At 35.5% G+C, this 7,704-nt stretch overlaps 1 pseudogene; it reads right to left on the reverse strand.

Moving 5' to 3' along the window:
* Positions 1-5,700: 5,700 nt before the first annotated feature.
* Positions 5,701-7,145, reverse strand: LOC126718289 (stemmadenine O-acetyltransferase-like; annotated as a pseudogene).
* Between the last annotated feature and the right edge of the window lie 559 nt (positions 7,146-7,704).

Below are 7,704 nucleotides of genomic sequence, written 5' to 3' on the forward strand. Positions count from 1 at the left end.
AAGCATTGCAGACAAAAATTGAAGCTGCTATCTTTATTTTTGAACTCATATGTGCTTAATTAGGATTGATATAAATTGGTCATGGTGAGCAAAGAAAACAAAACTTATTTTTTATTTTGTATACATGCATGCAGTGAATATATGAACAAGATGGCTTCAGTCAATTTGCCAGATAATGTCTTCCAAATTTTTTTCACATTGCTTCACTGAATTAACATCTCATGCTGATTGTGTTTGATGATGTGTAATGCTATAAGATGTCGAAACATAAGAAACTCTAGGATCTTTTGTTTTTAGTTTTGCATAGTAAGAGCATGCAACTGCAAAAGGCAAAACCCACCCACAATCCAAAAGGACTAAAGTGTAGGGTGAGTTAGGTTGCATAGATTTTCTTCTCCAAAAAGGAAAAAAGGGGTGCTTAGATTTTGGGCAAATGTGACTTTTATTTACTCGAAATCATTGGCTACAACTTTTTTACTTAAAATTGTTCATATGCAGGTTTAAAGAAAAGAGATGGGACTCTAGAAGGAGGATGCTTGGGTGAAGATTGTAGATTAAATTTTGATTTGGGTTAATACTTAGTTTTGCATTTTGGAAATAGGAATTTGAATATGCCTACCAATTGTTTGAGTAATAAATTATTATAAACTCTATTTTTCAATCCTTTAGTTTCATTTTAACATTGGCTAAGATAACATTGTAATTTTGTGATATATATATATTTTTTTTTATTATGATAATTTCCTTATTTCTTAAGAGATGAGAAATTTGAATAATAAATTTGAAACTTATAAAGTTTAGTTGTATATTAGGCAAATATAATACACTACAATAAAAGTTAGAATAATAAAATGATATGTTTGTAGAGATAAAAAGATAAAAAAATACTTGTAGATTTTTTTTTTTTATTTAAAAATTCTTCTTCTACTTGTTAGTTCACACCTATAGTTACACTTCAAACTCTTCCCCTTTTTTTTTATCTTTTTATCTCCCCACTACACTCTATTTTACCGTTACACTTCCTTCATTTTTCTTATATTTTGACTCTTCTTCTCCCTATTTTATTTTGTATAAATTTGATATCATTTTCCCAATTCAATCCATATTTTTTCCAGGAAAAACTGTGAGTACTCTCTCTCTCTCTCTCTCTCTCTCTCTCTCTCGCAATGGATTTTTGTTATTTTTTATAACTCTAATTAAGGTTAATGGTTCTTTTTTTTTTCTTTTTTTTTTTCTTTTGTTAGGGCATATGTGGAAAGTGTTAGAAACATATGTGATCTAAATTGGCTAATCCTTTGACAAAACGCACTTTACTTGTAATTTGGTAGATTTAGGATGTGCTTAGTACTTCAAGAAACAAGTGTTCAATTTTAGTATTGAACCCATGCAAATCTGTCCAAGAAACAACTGAAGAAGTGTTGTTCATTAAAGCTCGACAGATATCTCGATAGAATCATATCTATCAAGGTTTAATGTTGAAGCTCAACAGTTTCTCGACAGATCCTCAACAGATTCTCATCTATCAAGCCCCTCCTTCTTCTTTTCTCAGCAGAAGTTAGCGTAATTTTGATCCATCGAGTTTTCTAGAATTTGTCTCGATAGCTTCTCGATCCATCGAGAAACTCTCTATCTAGCCAATAGATTCTTGATAGCTTCCAAATCCATCAAGGTACTTTTGCCGTCGACAGATCCTTGATAGATTCACTTCTGTCGAGATTTAGTGCTCGACAGATCTCGATAGATCCTCGATCCATCAAGCTGCGATTTCTATTTAAGGGCCAAGCACGAAATCAAATTTCATTTTCTCTTCTCTTTCTCGACAAAAACACTTTTCTCTCACCCCAAACACTTCTCCCTCACTCAAATCTCCCTACCCACCTCTTTTTCGGCCTAAATCAAAACACTAGGTAAGTGTCCTAAAACCTTCATTTCTCATGCATTCATGCATTTTAGACCTAGGTTTTGGGGTTTTTGAAATTTTTTGGGATTTTTGAGAATTTTGTGAAATTTGTGAGTTGGGTTGTGTTGTTTTGGTGTAATATGCTCATGTATTGCATTCCACTAGCATTTTAACAATGTTTCATGCATTTAGATGTGCGCTTGACTATTGAAAATTGTGTGCTGGTAGATTTGGATTGGGTTCAACCCATGATGCAATTTATTTTAATCACGCCACTTGTTCATGCATATTTCATGTATATGTACTCTTTCATTCCTATTTCTGGATTGTGATTGTGTTCTATTTCTCTCTCTCTCTCTCTCTCTCTCTCTCTCTCTCTCTCTCTCTCTCTCTCTCTCTCTCTCATAGACTGCGCATGGCACCTAAGTGCAAATCTACTCCTGCTTGGAACCCTTTTGGTTTCGGGTCATTTTCTTCTGATCTTGTTCCCCCTCTTCACGTTCGGTTCTGTGATGGGAAGGCCCAGCAGGACTTCCTCAAGAACTTTCAGAAATGTGGTGTTCATCCGGAGCGCCATGTCGTTCTGTTAGACTTTTCCGACACATCTCTCCCTACGGTCATTCGGACTCGGGGCTAGGAATCTCTTTGTGAGATACCCTTGAGGTGTCTTGTCGTGTTTATATAGGAGTTTTTCTCCAACATACACGGCATCGATGCCTTTGTACCTCGTTTTGCCACGACTTTTCGAGGTACACGTATTGTAGTCACTCCGGATCTTATATTCGAGATACTAAATTTCCCAAGCATATCACATCCTAATTACCCTGGTTATTAATGTCTTCGAACTATGTCCAGAGATGAGCTTCTGTCTCACTTCTATGAGACACCTTTCACATGGGGTGGGAAGCAAAACACCCCATGCTCGGGCATTGCAAAAGGTTTGAGATTCCTAAACATGGTGATGACATTTATTCTCACTATAACTCTATCATAGAGCCTCATGCTCGATTTTTGTTGTCCCTCTTAGAGGATATTACTCTTGACTTCCCCGCTCACTTCATCACTTCCATCATCGATGTCTATCAAGATACAATGACCCATGATAAACTCATCTTTCCTTCGGTTATCAAGCAAATCCTTCACCATTTTTTTTATCCCCATTCCTGATTCACCCTACTTCACCACCACGGGTGCCATTGACACCGATTCTGTTCGATGAAGTGAGGGTCAGCTTCGACCAAAGCGACCACATGTGGAGTCTATCGGTCCTGTAGCTTCAGCTGTTCCTTCCTCCTCCGCTCCTTCTTTCTCGGCTGGTGATGTGACCCTCGAGGTTATCATGGCGCAGTTTCAGGGCATGAATGCTCACCTTGACACTCTCAATGATGAGTTATGTTAGGTGAACACCCGTGTTGGTCATATTGCACAACGACAGGCTCGCCTTGGTGGTTTTGCCGCTTCCCCCTTTCCTTCTCTGGAGGCTTCGGCAGATGAGGATGGCGATGATGGTGTTGACAATGATGATGAGGATGAGGATGCTAACTCTTCCAGTGATGATGAGATGACGACCTCTCGGTGACTTACCCTTTGTCATTCGTGACAAAAAGGGGGAATAGTTTTAGGATGATGAGAGTAGTCTTGTATTTAGGGGAAGAGTTAGCATATGATTTTTTATTTTTTGTTAGGGGGAGTGTTTATATTCTTGAGAGATGTAGTGAGGATTTTATGTACTTTTCTTTTCTTTCTCTTTGGTTATATTATCCTCTTGTACACCGGTCTTGTGACCATTTATTTATGACATATATTGTATTTATTTTTCATATATATATGATGATGCATGTTGTTTTTCACCTATCTCTCCATGTGTTGTTTCTTTTCTATCTTTATACACGTGTTTCTTTATATATGCAATCTTTATTTCTGTTTCACACTAAGATGCCTTGATGAGTTTTGTTTGAACTGTTTCAGAAAGACAGGTTGTGAAAGTCTATCATGCCATGAACTCTATTCTTGCAAAGTTTTTCAAGAGTTTGTGTTAGGATTAGATTTGTTTTGTATTCCAACAAGTAATTATGAGTTTAGTGATTTAAGACTTCTCTCATGATTCATTTGTTTGTTGTGGTTTTGTAACGGATAGCCAAAGGGGAAGATTGTTAGGACATATATGGAAAGTGTTAGAAACATATGTGATGTAAATTGGCTAATCCTTTGACAAAACACACTTGTAATTGGGTAGATCTAGGATGGGTTTAGTACTTCAAGAAACAAGTGTTCAAGTTTAGTATTGAAGTCATGCAAATCTATTCAAGAAACAAGTGAAGAAGTGCTATTCATTAAAACTCAACAGATATCTCGATAGAATCATATCTATCAAGGTTTAATGTTGAAGCTCGATAGCAGCTATATCTGTCGAGAATTACAAAATTAAAATTTTCAAATCTGATTTCACACATATCCATGAGTATTTGTGTAAGGTTTCTTTTCTCACAACCCTAGACAGATATTAGGATTATTTTAAAGGCCGTAACAGATGATGCAACTTAATGCAAAGTGATTATACATGCATATTGTAATCGGAGACAATTTGCCCTAGTTCATCATATTATTTCTAGAAGCTACTGCATCTTTGCGCCTAGGATTTTATAACCAAGGAGTTTCTTGATCTTCATTGTTGGATGAACTGAAGAACTTTGGAGCTAGAAACTACTGCATCTTTGCGCCTAGGGTTTTATAACCAAGGAGCTTCTTGATCTTCATTGTTGGATGAACTGAAGAACTTTGGAGCCAACATCTTCCTTAAGTTAGTGTGTTAGTCACGTACTAGGATCTATGCATCATTGGTTAGTCATGTACTGGGAGCCGTGCATTGAAAGGAAAAATTGACTCTACATTACAAGTCCAATTGGGTATTGGGGTAAGGGTTCAACTGCAGGTTAGTATTAGGTATTGAGATTACTTTTGCTTGTAACCGCTTGTTTTGATAATAGTGGATTCTCAGGAGTGGTGACCTGAAATTCACCTGGTGGGGTTTTGCCTCGGTGGTTTTTCCCGTTTGTAAACAAATCACCTATATTAAATTTATTTTCCACTGCATTTAACTTAGTTGGCGATTTGTTTGTGCTACCACGCTTATTGCATGTAATTGAATCTAATTAATTCACTTGGATAATTAATTAATTAATTTACCAAAAGGGGTCAATACATTCTTAGCCTATTATTTTTTTTAATATGTTTTTTTGGTATTGTGTATTTTTTTTTTTAATTTCCCATCAGAAAGTCTTCTCTTTCCCTTTTATAACTTTGATTAAATTTTGGTTTGGGTTAATATTTATTTATTTTTGAAATAGGAATTTGAATATGCCTACCAATTGTTTAAGTAATAAATTTATTATACAGTCTTCTTTTAAATCCTTTAATTTCATTTTAATTTTGGCTAAGATAACATTGTAATTTTGTGATAATTTTTTATTATTATGATAATCTCCTCATTTCTTAAGAGATGAAAATTTTGAACAATAAATTTGAAAGTTGAAACTTATAAAATTTACTTGTATATTAGGCAAATATAATGTATTACAACAGAAGTTAGAATAATAAAATGAAATATTTGTAGAGATAAAAAGATAAAAGAAAATATTTGTAGAATTTTTTTTTTTTTTAAAAGAGATAATACTTGAAGTAATTTTTACTTTCTATATATTATGCCTCAATACATTATATTTTTATTCTCAAGTATCGCGAGAGTCTGCGGCTAGTTTACATAATTATCAAATTCCATATTGAGGAAAATAAAATAAAACTCAACCACAACAGGTGCACTTTCAAACTGAATTTTAATGAGAAAAACAATAATAGAAAAGAAAAGAATAATAAAAGCCGTTTTTTGCCTAGATGAGATTCTTTGGAGAAACATAGGCAAGGAGCTCCTTATCGGTTTCTAATTTAGCCATATCTTCCTCTTTCAAGTGAAACCATGCCTCTATTCCATCCCCCGATTTTGTGTCAATGAAACCAACTAAATTCTTGAATGTGAATTTAGCTGAGCTAACCCATGCAGGTTTCCTCCACCCAAAATTAACCTCATATAGAGGAAACTTGCACAAGCTGGTGAAGGAAAGCGTAAGAACCTTCCCTTTTAGGAAGCTAGAGGTGCTCTCTTTGGCATATTTTAAGTACACATCACCTTGTTGAAGCATTTTAACAAAATCCCCATCGATTTTCTTAATCGCTTCTCTCATTGGTTTAATAATTTCATCAAAGCCCTCCTCGATGTCTCTGGATGGTACTGACACAGCATATCGGCTAATATTACCAAAGTACACATATGGAAGAGGTGGGTCTGTCTGGGTACGTAAGTTCACATCATGTAGAATATTGTAGATCTTATTTGGATCTGGTTTTGGTTGAGTAGCAGCCATGAAGCGGCTCCATATGAAAGCGGATATGGCCTCAATGCGAGTCGGACGTGGGTATTCAATGCTCTTGACGTCAGAACTGTATTTGCCTCTAATTTCTGCTACAGCCGATGCATCAAAGACAAACCTTTTTGTCACAATTTTATCCTTTGTGATCCCAATATTCGGATTGAAGCCAGATAAATCTTGTGGTGGGAATAGCTTGGCAATATCCATTGGAGGACTCACTATGTTGCCATCACCACGAGCAATAGCAGACCAACTGTTGAGAAACAAGATGAAAGATAAGGCATCTACAATTCTGTGGGACATGAGTACACCAATCGCAAGCCCACCACAGTTGCAGAAGGTGACTTGGATTGCTGCGGGTAACTCATTGACTTTGTCCAATTCAAATGGCAGAAACTTGCTGAGCTCACCAGGTTTGGACTCTCAAGAAATTCAGAAAGACTGCAGTTAACCTTGGCTTCCACACAGTGGACGCCCTCATCGTTGCAATCTATATAAAGATTGTCCTTAACCCGTCCCGCTAGCATTTGGAATCGGGTTAAAGCATCCGCTAAGGATTTCTTAATCCGGTCACTTTGTTCTACATTGCTGAGATTAGCTTCACCGTAATTGGGGTAGTAAAAAACCAGAGGCATGAAAACTAGGGGTTGAAGTTGAGCGAGGAAGGAAAGCTGGTAGTGGTGAAGATGTTGAGGGGTTGGAGATGAGGGTTTGATGGTTTCCTCCGAGATAACTTGGACTTCAAGCTTCATTGTTTACAGCTCAAGGCGATCAATGAGGTTTAATGGTAATCTAGTTCTGAAAATGGCAGTGAGCTCATGATGATTGAATGGAAAACCACAGTGGCTAGCAGAGTTATATAGATTTCTGTTGAGATGACTTAAAAAGAATCAATCAATTGCTACAAAATTCTATTGCGCTGAATGATCATGCGAGCACGTAGTTGGTGCAAGTTGTTCCATTTCACTTTGTTAGAACGTGGTTTTATTTAAATAGTTCTTAAGTTTTATAAAAAAGTAAACTAATAATTCAACACTCATAATAAAGTGAGAGTGAGATTTTTAAGTGATGTTTACGTGTTACAGGCAAAAAAAAAAAAAAAAAAAAAAAAAAAAAAAATCTATTTAAGCATAAGCATATTATAGAACATTAAAGAAAAGCATTAAAGCCGAGTCTAAATATTCTATCTCACTCTTCCTACTCCCTTATATACTCCACAAATAAAAACATGTCACATGTCTATCTAATTTATTAAATGCTAAATTTATGCTTTCTATTATTTCAATTTCCTAAATATGATGGGTTATTTATTTATTTATTTTAGAAAATTGAAATGATAGAAGGCATAAATTTAGCATTTAATAAATTAGATGGACATGT

This window comes from Quercus robur, chromosome 3 (assembly GCF_932294415.1).
Source record: "Quercus robur chromosome 3, dhQueRobu3.1, whole genome shotgun sequence".
Taxonomy (NCBI): domain Eukaryota; kingdom Viridiplantae; phylum Streptophyta; class Magnoliopsida; order Fagales; family Fagaceae; genus Quercus; species Quercus robur.